Raw genomic sequence first — 12413 nt, forward strand, 5'->3', positions numbered from 1 at the left:
TTCTCAAAGCATTTCAGTGAGCCAGTTTGTTCCTCAAAGTAAAAGATAATACAATCTTCTGCTGGGTAACTACTATAGGATCAAATATTGTTTACTTAAACTGCCAAACATGAAGCCGGCAAAATTATTCACTCACAGAAATGGAGATGCTCCCTTTCCTCTGTATCTCACAGCATACCTTCAATGATGGAAGAGTTGAAACCCAAACAAGTCGAAGCACCTCATTTAAATGTTAGAATTCTGCCCCATGAGGGAGTCCCTGGACCAGAAGGAAATAAAAAGACCAAGTGTTCCCTCATAGCCCAGATGCTGTGGGCTAAAAGATCAGGCCACTGTAGAACCTGTAGTGGAGATGGGAAGGCCCACTATGGTACTGAATTTCTTTTTCGAGTGATAGCAATGTACTGCACAGTAATTCTTCCTTCCCATGGCCCTTCTGAAGCACCTGCTCTCTCACTTTGACTCAGGCTGTCCTCTCCTGGGCCTGCTCAAGTTCAATTATTTTTCAGGATCAAAGTCTTTCTAAAAGGGTTTGCTTTGCATGTGTCTCTAACAATATCTCCGATCATCTCACCTATGAAGACGTGGATGTTAGAGCAGCTCAGCTCTCACCCTAGAAAAACATCGTCTGGCCAAGGAGGAGGAGGGATTATTAGGGGTTATAGGTATTTAATACTTATAATATTCACATCTAATTTAAAGCCAAAACTTGGGTTAAAAAAATAAACATAAATTCAGTCATGTTGCCTAAGAAAATGCTTTTCAAAGCTCTATAAATATATCAAATTATTTTTAGAAATACTTCCTTTTGTGGACTTGACGTCTACATGCTTGGTCTACCTGTTGAGGCATTAAATACCATGTCACTTAGGTACCACTGAGTAAGTTTAGATATAAATAAAAATTTTGGCATACTAGTTAGTTTAATATCGAAGAAGCAACACTCTATGCAATAATTAAATTCAAAGAAAAAAACAGGGCCAAGATCAAGACTATCTAGAGGCCAACCTAAAAGACAGTAACTCCCAAATCTCCAGAGCCCGGTAACATCAAAAGAAGTTTATATTGTTCAGATGAGGTGAGGCTGAGGTATCTTTAGAATAATAAAATAATGTATTCAACACTTTTACAATGGACACTTTTACAATGGAAAGGGACATTGCTAATAGTGTTTATGGAGAGCAAAAATTAAAGGGGATTTTATCTACTGAATAGAAGGCAATACTCTGGAAGGTCATGTTATACGCTCCTTAGAGTAGGATCATTAAAACAGAAGGACAATTTTCATTTACCATTCCTTTATTTGATACAAGACTGATAGAACTTTTGAAAGTTTTCAACAGTTGGTTGTGGAAACCCCAGACAGCTAAAACAATACAATTTCTTGCCACTCTCCTTGGTTGCCCACCAGAGCTAATTGGTAGAACCCCATTGCTGATTAAATTGCACACCTTGGTCGCAAGGTAAAGAGAAATCAGTTTGGGACTGAGACAAAGGTCCTTCTCTGCTGGTTAGCTTTCATAGTACAGGAAGGCACTGTAACTTCTTTTCTTCCTACAGAAATTGAAAAGACATCAACAGTCACACCCAGTAGGGAATCTTATAAACCAAAACCATCCTACCAGGTGCTGAGGATCTCTCAGACCCTAGGGGAACACTTATTACACTTGTTTATGCCTGCAGACAAATCCTGCTCTGAGCCTTGATCAGAGAAGCCTGTCTTTGAGATGAATAGTGGTGAATGAACGAAGAATCTTAGCTAGTCCAAGCTCTGAGAGTGAGGGAAAGAAGAGTGCCCAACCCTCAACTGGATACTTAATTATGACTCACTCTAAGGCTCAGAGATGACCAGCAAAGAGGAGGGCATGGAAAAAGCATAAAAGTTGGAGGGTGGAATAATGGGGTGTAAAATGCTGTCTCATGGGCCTGGCACAGCCTATGTAGTCAAGACCCCACAGGAGCCATGCGTGCCTACAGTGAGCAAGCACAAGGCTCCAGTTAATCATAGGTTGGACTTATGGAGGCCTACTCATCCCTGCTAAACTGTTGGCATTGATGGGGTTATGAGGGAAGGGACAGTCGTAGTCTTCAGTTGTGTGCCCACTGGGCAATCCACCAGGCTCCAATGGAGAATTCCAAACCCATGGTCACACATATGATACTGGTTAAATTCTGTGGATCTCAAAAACATACTAATTTTGAAAATGTAGGAAAGGGACTTACAGGGAAGAAGAGTGATAATAAGGATCAGAGAGAGACTGGAGAGGATGGGGGATGAGAGTAATCAGAACCCATGGTAACCATCTACGAAACTGGCAAAGAATAAATCTAATGAAACTATACAGTTCAATAGATAAGATCTATCATCTATGAGACTAACTCTTGGCTTCTCTACCCCCATGTCCTGCTAAGAGTGCTGAGAAATTCTGCTCTTACTCTATTATTATCTAAGTTTACAGCTTTTTTGGGGGCGGTTGTTTGATTGATTTTTCTCAAGAGAGGGGTTCTCTATAGCTTTGAAGCCTGACCTAGAACTAGTTCTTGTAGATCAGGCTGACCTAAAACTCACAGAGATCCACCAGTCTCTGTCTCCTGAATACCAGAGATGGCTTCATTTCTTCTCTGTTTAGAAAAATGATTTGAACAAGGAGGGGGAGAGATACTCAAGAGGAATGATTGACAGTTGATTGGCTGCTCTAAGGGAGACTTGGTATTTTAAGGATGTGGTCCCTGGTAGGTTGACCATGCTCCAATGGATAGTCATATATCTGAATATATGGGAAGCACAAATTGGTCTCCTTGGACTTTTTATAGAGGGAGAGAAGTAGAGTGGGGAAAAAGACTTAAAATTTGAAGGGGGTCAGGAGTTAAAGATGGATCTGGGATGAGAGGGAAGGGTGAAAGTAAATAAGATTACAGTACACAGTACAGAATTCTTAAAGAACTAATAATATCATATTAAAAATAATTGTAAGGGTTTTTTGTTCCAATAGAAGAGGTGAAAAGACAATGATTCCTTTGCTTAATTTGGCAATAATTTCACAGGCTGCTATATGAATGACTTTTAAAAATAAAGTTCTCCATTTTAAGTCTAATAATACATTGTTGCTGATAAAAAGAGGTTAGAAATGTTAATTAAATCCAATCTGGATTCTCAATCAGAGAGGTATTATGTAAGCTTAATTATTTAACTTTTTTAATTCTCTGATGCTGACTTGTCAGCATCAAGTGTCTGTCACATCGCCAGCTCTTCTGCGTGTCAAACAGTTCAACGCCTGGTGACAATTCTATTTCGTCTGCTTTCTCTTGTCAAACTCTCTGCAGTTCCTTCTGGCTCCCAATTAAGCGCTAGCACTGAAGCTGAGGCAATTTACAGGAACTTAAAAGGAAGGAATTTTAATGACAGAAGAATTCAATTTTGCTTCCTTTTATCTGGGAACATGAAGATCTAGGAAGGTTTCCATCAGACCAGGTCTTGCTAGGGTGTTCCAGAATTGATGACTGACCACACGAGAGAGAAAAAGCGAGCAGTGTTCTTATGCTAATTCAAAGTTCAGGGGAATTTAGCTATTGCACCAACTTAAACACTCATGTGTAGAGACTTCTCTCATATAGGTAGTGTGTAACAGCTTTAGAACTTGCTCTCCCAGATCAGCCAAGACTCAAACTTCGGAGTCTGGTGGTAGTTTTCAACAGCCTGCTGTGGGGATCTCTCTGCCTGGATGAGGCCATTGTTTATGTACTTATGGGACTAGAGGTGAGAAGGACTGACATATTGGACATCTTAATTTGAGATCATTGGGTTTTCCTTGCTCTGTTTTGGAAGGTATCTATGACCCTCCCTCCCCCAGAGCAATGGCCTATGTTCCAGATAGCATAGAAGGAACAGATCACACGACACCCAAACAGACAATTGACATTTGGAGAGGTTGCTTCTCCTAGATTTTCTGTGACTGACAACTTTTCATAAAGACATTTTCCTCTTGGCTTCCAAATGGCAAAGCTCATGGTTAAAAGGACATCCTTTGGTTGAAGCCACAGTTGGCCTGAGAGAATCAAACACACTCACCTGTTCCTTATTAGGGGCTAAGTTTTCCTCAAGCAGGAATTATTTAGAATAATACAGGTGGCAATGGTGACATGACCTCGCTGTGAGCTGAGAACTGTGTTGGAGGCATATATGAATTAAACCAGAAAACACTGGTAAATAAAACCAAGCATGTATCTTTTAAAATTTATTACTATCTTTCCCAATATATCATAGCATTTTATAAAGACACATATTGATTTCACTTTTTTAAGGCAGTTGAATGACTAAGAAATTTTTTTCATTGGGCATTTATTACAATCTAAGATCTCTGTTAAGTTCTTTATATGATAACGGATCCTTTTAATAACTTTTGAGGTAAATATCTGCATCTCTCCATGCAGATGAAGGATTTAAAAAAACGTTGAGTCTTAACAAACACACTCAGCCATTGGTTCTGACTTGTCTCTAAAGCCAGCCTGATGTCTACAGGATGGAGCAGGATTCTCTTGGCAACCTCTGTGCAGGTTCCATTCTAGCACTGAAATTTCAGTCCTAAAAGTTCTTCCTCCAGAGAGTCTCAGGATGTACACCTGAGTCCATTGTGTGCAATTCATGCATAGCTCCTCCATCCACTCTTCATGGAATGAGCGTATTGGAGATGGCGTGCCGAGATCTACAGACACTTTCTGTCTTTGGGAAGCTGAGTTCCTTAAATTCTTATGTCCTCCCCGCTTCAGCAGAGAGTGTATTTGTACTATGCCTGGCACGAAGAATGACTTCCTGTCTGGGAATTGACTGATAAACACAGAATAAGTATACTGCCTCTTAGTGCAAACTCCTATGTTTCTGTTCTTGTGGATACTGCACATTACTAAGGGACATTGTCCTTTACTTCCTGGGTGACCTTGAGGAAGTCACACACACACACACACACACACACATACACACACACACACACACACACACACACACACATATATATCAGATATCAGCCTTTCTCTCTCTCTCTCTCTCTCTCTCTCTCTCTCTCTCTGTGTGTGTGTGTGTGTGTGTGTGAGAGAGAGAGAGAGAGAGAGAGAGAGACAGACAGACAGACAGACAGACAGACTCTGTTTAAAGACTGTAAGTACCCATCAGAGGGTGTGCAAACTAGAGGGCCACTGTCAAGATGCATGGCTACAAAAGCATCTCAGACTTAGTGGGTTTAGTGATGGAAACGTTGTGCAAATCTTCTCTTTACATAGCTTTAAAGTATTTAATGTAAATGATAGGACCACTTTTGTACTAACTGTTCAGCAAAATACCAATGTCAGAAAAAAAGCAAATTAAAAAAAAAAAAAACACCCAGACCACAGACCCAGGAACACCTCCTAGAGATTGACTTTACAAATCACTAGCGAATTAAATCCAGGCTCCAGGTTTGCTGATCAGTGAGCTGAGTACCAGATGGACCCAGGCTGTTCTGAAGAGGCAGAACGTCACAATTCATGCTGAAGGATTGAAGGATTTCTCCCAGGTCAACAGCCATAAATCCTATTACTTGGTTCCTTTCTCCACTTATATTCAAGTATTAGAATTTTGTGGCCACTGTAATAAAGCAAGGAATAAATAAACAAAAGGCAAACAAATCAGAAAAGGAAAAATTATATGTAGCTATACATAACATGGTTTCTATGAAGAAATCTTATAGAAGTTAAATATAAATGAAACCTAATTTTAGTTTTTTTCAGAACTAACAACTAATTTCAGTAATGTTACTGAATATGTAACTACCATGTAAAGTAATTGTGTTTATATGCGTATATAAACATATAGAGAGAAAATAAATAGAAAAATTAAAGTTACATGTTCTATCATTGGAGTATTTGTAAGATTCTTTTATTCATTAACAAGCAATTCTTGGAATGATTGAATTTTAGGAATTGGTAATAGTATTGCAGGGTCTCCTGGGAATGTGCTTCGTGTGACTGGTTCAGAGAACATGCTGATCAGGGCTATAGACTACAGATACACCTATTTAGTTAAGCTATGCAAGTAGTAATTAGTTTCCAAGCTATTTCTGTTCTGGAGTAAGGGAAAGACAGCGTGAATGTACAAAGAGGCCAAGGGCTCTGCAAATAGATCCCATGGAAGGAGAGCATTTTTAACAATGGGGAAATATGGCTTGTTAAACGGGAAGTGCCTAAAGGAAACAAACCCCACTCTGGCTATGCTAAGGAGAAGGGAAGGAGATGGGTGACCTTGGGCAGGTTTGGAGGCTGGATCTATTGTTACAGAATTCAACGTAGAAAAACAAAAGCCAGATGAATTGCAAAAGGTGCTGCCCTACATGTATCTGTAAATAGTCAGATGAGGACATTGATTCATGTGTGGGAGAGAGCAGGGTTTCTTGCAATATGGATGGAAGGAATTATGGAGGACTCATGAGAGAAATTTGTTAAAAAAGAAAGGGAATTGGTAAATAATGATTGGAATCCAGATTAAGGAGCCCAGGACTGTCCCAGAGAGGACAAGTGTCCATCTTCCCTTATGTATGGAAGATGCAGGAGCACCAACAAAAGGCAATCCAGGGGGTATATGAGGCTTGAAAGAGAGAGTCCTGAATGAGACCCAGACACCAGGACAAAGTTCTTCTTCCCTCAAAATTGTGGTTGCAGAGTGTTCTTTCTTCAGAAGTTTCCCAGAATGCTCCTGACTCCAGCCTGAGATGCTTCATTTAGAGATAGAAAAATAAAAACAATGGAGTAAGAAATTAGGAGATGGGAGAAGAAGAAAGCAGAAGGGAAGGGAAGACAGGGGAAAAGAGAGGAGAGGTGAAGAGAGAAAGAAATAAGAATCATAAGAGGAAGGGCTTTTGGTGGGCAAGAGTACTTGGGTTTTCACTTATTTATTTATTTTGAGATTTACTTTACAGCTCCCGACATTAAGAACAATCAGTGCCATTGGTCCTGTGTTTGCAGAGCATTTACATAGCTCATTAATTCTCTAGGGACCACATTTTTTAAACTCATAGAATTTATGGGGGTACAATCAATTCACAATAGCCTGTCTTATTGCAGGATCCCCGATTCATAAACTCTTCAGCATTGAAACCAGAACTCAAATGTCACTGCATCCTTTGAGAGATGGAGAAAGTTTAGACCAGGGCAGCAGAAGGGTCATACCCAAGGTCACAGTGGAAGATGCTGAGAGGCCACACTGTACATTTCCTGGCTACTGTTCTCATTATTGTCTCAGGCTCTCTGGATAAGAAAAATGGTCACTTGTGTCCTTACTTTTATTCATTCACCCTCCAATCTCTGTAAGTGGCCAAGAACACCGCAGGGGATCCTGAGGTACAGGCTCAAGACAGGAAACGTCTGTTAAATCGAAACACCCAGCAAAAGGAATGTAGCAAGGACCTGAGCTAGGAAGTCAGAGGCTGACGTGGAACTGACAATAAAGAGTTCAGTGGACTTGGCTGTTGTGAGACCTCTGGTCCTTCTTTCCAACCCTTTCGATGTTTGTGTTAGGTAGACAATGCAGAAATGAGAATAATTACTAAATGTCTGCAGTTTGCCACGCTAGTCAGTGGGAGAAGGCAGTTTGATCCTGTCTTATAAGAAATATGAGATTGACTTTCCCTCCTATGTTCTTATTTGTATATCTGGAGCCAATCTCAAGCTGTCTGGAACAATCTTGAACAATCTGAAATGTACATGAGCATATTGCTCTCCCACCCGGCCAGTTCTCATATAACTGCATCGCTTTCCCCTTCTCTCAGTAGAAGAAAGAGTTTTAGCCTAACTCTTGAACGTAAGCATTTCTGACACGTGTTGATCATCTGAACTCGAAATATGAATATAGGCTAAATCACAGTCAGGATGAAAACTTCTTGAATTCATTAACCTTCTGGCCCCAACCCTCAAATACAGAAGGACCCCTGAGATGAATGTTGGGTGCAGCAATACAGCTATCATGCCCTTACTTGGTGGGTCTCCTGCAGGACATGAAACCAGAAGCTCCTTCGTAACTACTGCATGGGACTGCCTATGCTCTTGGTCATCTAAGAGCTAACCGGTTGCATGGGGTCTGGAAACAGGCATGCCTCAGTCGGGTAAGGATGGCCCCCTACCTGCCTTCTGCAACCATCTGAGCAGCACAGGATGCCCCTGTCTTGACATGATGCTAGAGTGAGTGACCTCCGAGGTCTCACAGTAAAGGGAACAATTACATAATCAGAGCAACTGACGCCAAAGAGAACAAACACATACGGAACTGGGCCAACCACTTGGAATGCAGGGAAGCAGAGACACCTCCCAGAGTGGGCCCAGCAGCCACCTCCAAGTACAAATATATTGTTAGGAAGCTCTCCAACTCATCCCATCACATTCTTTTGAAGTATCCTAAAGCTTTATCCCAAGATAAAGAGTTCATTACAAGCTTACTCCATATCTCTGTTAAACAATCTATAAGTTTAGCTGGTCCAGGTTCTTCTATGAAATGCATTTATCATCATTTTTGTCGTTTTTTTAAAATTTTTTATCTGACTTAGACACAGAAGCAAATATCATCATTTACTGTAACAGAAGAAAGGCTATGAAACAGTGACCCAGGCAGATCTTGCACTCATTCCAAGGTATCTGGAATTGAACGTCCTATAGCCAAGTTCTGAAAGAGCTATGATTTAGATCCCACATTGATAGATTTATGGAATCTCTCACTGGTTCACTTATTTTCTATGCTTCCACAGAGTCTCACTTGGGTCGAGGTACCAGGAAAATGAGGAGAAAAGTTTACCTTTCAAGACAAATGATAGTTTTGGTCTTCACTTACTCTAGGAGGGGTACTGTCTGTAAGCTTGCAAGTCATGTCCCTATTTCATGGAGGAAGAAAATAGATCAGGCTAGCATGACATTTTATGCCTGTATGTCACCAATAGACATCGAACCACAGCAGTTTTGCCTCAAGAAGGGCTGGGTTCACAGCTACATCTAAAGTCTCTTATTCTAAGTCTCAAAGGCTCAGACATGCTCTCCTTTAAGAAGTGGAGGTGGTGTGTGCCTGCCTCCAAGCCTGGAAATCAGTGATCAGGTAGGCAGCAGCACTTTGTGAGCTGTCTGTAGATGTCAGCTGCAAGGGGCTATTTGTGTAGGATAGCCCTGCCTTTAATTGAAGAAGAACTCAGGTTTCCTGACTGCTAAGTTTCAAAATGGCCACAGACATTCTACCTAGCTTAATTCCTGTTGGGTGGTATTTTAATGTTCCTATTGGACTTTATACATGTATGTACATATGTGTGAGTGAATTAATGCATAATCAAAGACTTTTGATAAAATGGGTATTTTAACAAGCTACAACTTGGTACATATTACCTACTCTGAATATAGCATAGAAATGTTCCTGATTCTCAATGCTTGAGAATGTTGCTGAATGTACTCCTATAAGTAACATATCCTTAGGATTCCATTGTTTGCTGTTGGAGAAAAAATGAAGTCAGAGCAAATTAATAGCTTTGTATGGATCACATAGGATGCTTTGGTAAGGCCTAGACTTGACACATATTTATTTTTAGAAAGTTGGCAAAGTTTGCCTCTCTTGACAACTCATCGGTAGATGGAAGTTTCTATACTGCCCAGTCCTGTAGCCATTCAGTACCAAATAAACACATAGAGGCTTATATTAAATATAAACTGTTTGGTCTATTGCCCTAACTTAAATTAATTGATAATTCTTACCTATGTTTAGCCAAATGGCTTGGTACCTTTTCTCAGTAAGGCATCTCATTTTGCTTCCTCTGAATCTAGATGACAACTGTATCTCTGCCCTTCTTCCTCCCAGAATCCTCCTAGTCTAACCTGCCTACAGTTCCTGCCTGGCTACTGGCCAATCAGTATTTTATTAAACCAAAATGAGTGACAAATCTTTATAGTATACAAGAGTACTATCCCACAGCATTTCCCCCCTTTTTCTTTTTGAAACAAGAACTCTAAATCTAATCTCCTTTATTTAGTTTTTTCCTGAGCACTATCCATAACAACTTGTAACCAATACTCTAAACAAAGAATAGCATCCATAAACCATTTTTTGGGAATGTGGACATAGTTTTCTAGGCTTCTTACTGCTGATTGGGAGCACTGATAATCTTATGGGGACCCAAAGAAAATTTAGGATTATAGCCAAATCCTGACTGGAGTATTCTGTGAGGATAGATCATCTTAGCCAGCAGTCTTGAGGTTGCTCTAGATGTAGAACTCACAGGAAATTTCAAAAGAGGCACTCTGAAATCTTGGATCATTTAGGGGTCTTCCTGGATCAAACTTGATTTTTCTTAACCCAGAATGAATCCATAGCCTCTCATTTCCTGTCAAAATAAAAGCAGAACCTCTCTCCCAAAGTAACATATCTTTTGACTTAAATTTTGATATCTAGGCATTTCAAAAAATATAGGTTGGACTAATATCCAGCAGCATTTATAATCAAATATCTTTTAGCAGCTGTTGCTCCTTCCTCAGCAGTAAAACAATTCAAAGACAACAAAATAGCATACAGTATCCAAATTCTCTGTGTATTTTCCATCTTTACATAGCTTTTTTCTATTTCTGTTATTTTTATTTTTAATTTTGTTTGTTTTATTTTTAAGACAGGGCTTCTCTGTATATCTTTGGCTGTCCTGTATCTCACTCAGTAGATCAGACTGGCCTTGAACTCACAGAGATCCACCTGTCTCTGCTTTCCAAGTACTGGGATTAAAGGCATACACCACCATGCCCGAATACTTTATTTATTTTTTAAGGACTTTATCTATCCCTTTCCTTTTCTCTCCAAAGCCTACATATATTTTTAAATACACTGAAAACTGCTTAGAGGGTTTTTTTTTGTCTGAATATCTCCTTGTTGTATATCTCTATCTTTTTCTGACCACGAGTCTTTTTTTATGCTAAGCAATATGGCTAGGATTAAACCTGTGGCTTTGGCAACTGGCTTCATCACATTCTTTAGGTTTTTGAGAGTCTAGCTTTATGGTAGAGTTACTGGCAGGAGCCATATTTATTGCCACAACTCTGTGGAGTTTCTAGATCCATGCTACCACCAAGAATCCTGATGCTGGCTGCTCATAAACACCATTTAAGTGTTTGATGGCAGAGCCCCTTAAAAGAGCTAAGAGGTTTTTTTCTGCTAATGCTGAGTCAGGAAGCCTCTCTTAAAGGAGCTATGCCTTTACTTGCATCAGTAAACAGAACCCATCAAGAAAAAATAGTTACCAAGAAGCTGTACTTGACACTGTTCTTGTCTTTCAAGAATCCTTTAAAAAAATCTTTCTTAGGCTTAATGTAGAAACTCTTGACAAACATTTGGGTGTCATTTGTAAACAAAAGTTTCTGTCTTGCCCAGTCTCACAGCCATTCAGTCCCCCCAAAACACACAGATACATATATTATAAACTATTTGGCCTATTGCTCAGGCTTATTAATAACTAGCTCTTACAACTTAACCCATAATTTTTACCTTTTTTTAGTCAAATGGCTTGGTACCTTTTCTCAGTAAGGCATTCTCATTTTGCTTCCTCTGAATCTGTATTATGACTACATCTCTGCCTTTTCTCTTCTCAGAATTCCTTTAGTCTGGTCTCTCTACCTATGCTTCCTGCCTGGCTACTGGCCAAACAGTGTTTTATTTAACCAATATGAGTGACAAATCTTTATAGTGTGCAAGAGTATTATCCCACAGCACTCTTCTTCTTTCCCCCTGTACAACTTTTTGTGACATTTACTCATGGTACCAATGGTTGACATGCCAAGAGCTTAGCTCTTTCTCACAAGCCTGTGTTTGCATTTATTAACACTGACAGTGTGAACTACCACATTAGGATTTTTGCCAGCTGTGTGCCACTGGATTCGTTCAGGAGATCGTGTTATGTTGGGTGGTAGTTGTCATGGTGTGGTATTCATGTGACTCATCATTTTTGAGTTTCACCATTCATTTTAATTCCAGCAGTTTCTGTGGATGGTTTCAGCACAACCATTTGACTGGTATCAAAAAAGCAAACAGATCTCCGTGTTTTCATGTGGACACCTAGATCTACATCTTGAGCAGAGTATTTACTAAATGACTGTAGTGAAGCCAGTTCCTTAAACCTTCCAATATTTCTTATTCAATGATCTTTGTAGAATAAGAATAACATATTCATAGTGACTGCAAATTAGCAGTGCAAAATGACAGAACATATTCTCTCTCAGTTCTAGAGGCCAGAAATCTGAAATACAGAGGGAACATTCTTCAGGAGCTATAGAGAAGATCTAATTATTATTCCCCATATTCCTATGCCCAAAGTCTTATTACTCAAAACTCTGCCTCCAGCTTTACAAGAAATTTTCCTTTGTCTTTCTGTGTTATAAGAGTA

Source organism: Arvicola amphibius, chromosome 2 (genome assembly GCF_903992535.2).
Source record: "Arvicola amphibius chromosome 2, mArvAmp1.2, whole genome shotgun sequence".
NCBI lineage: Eukaryota > Metazoa > Chordata > Mammalia > Rodentia > Cricetidae > Arvicola > Arvicola amphibius.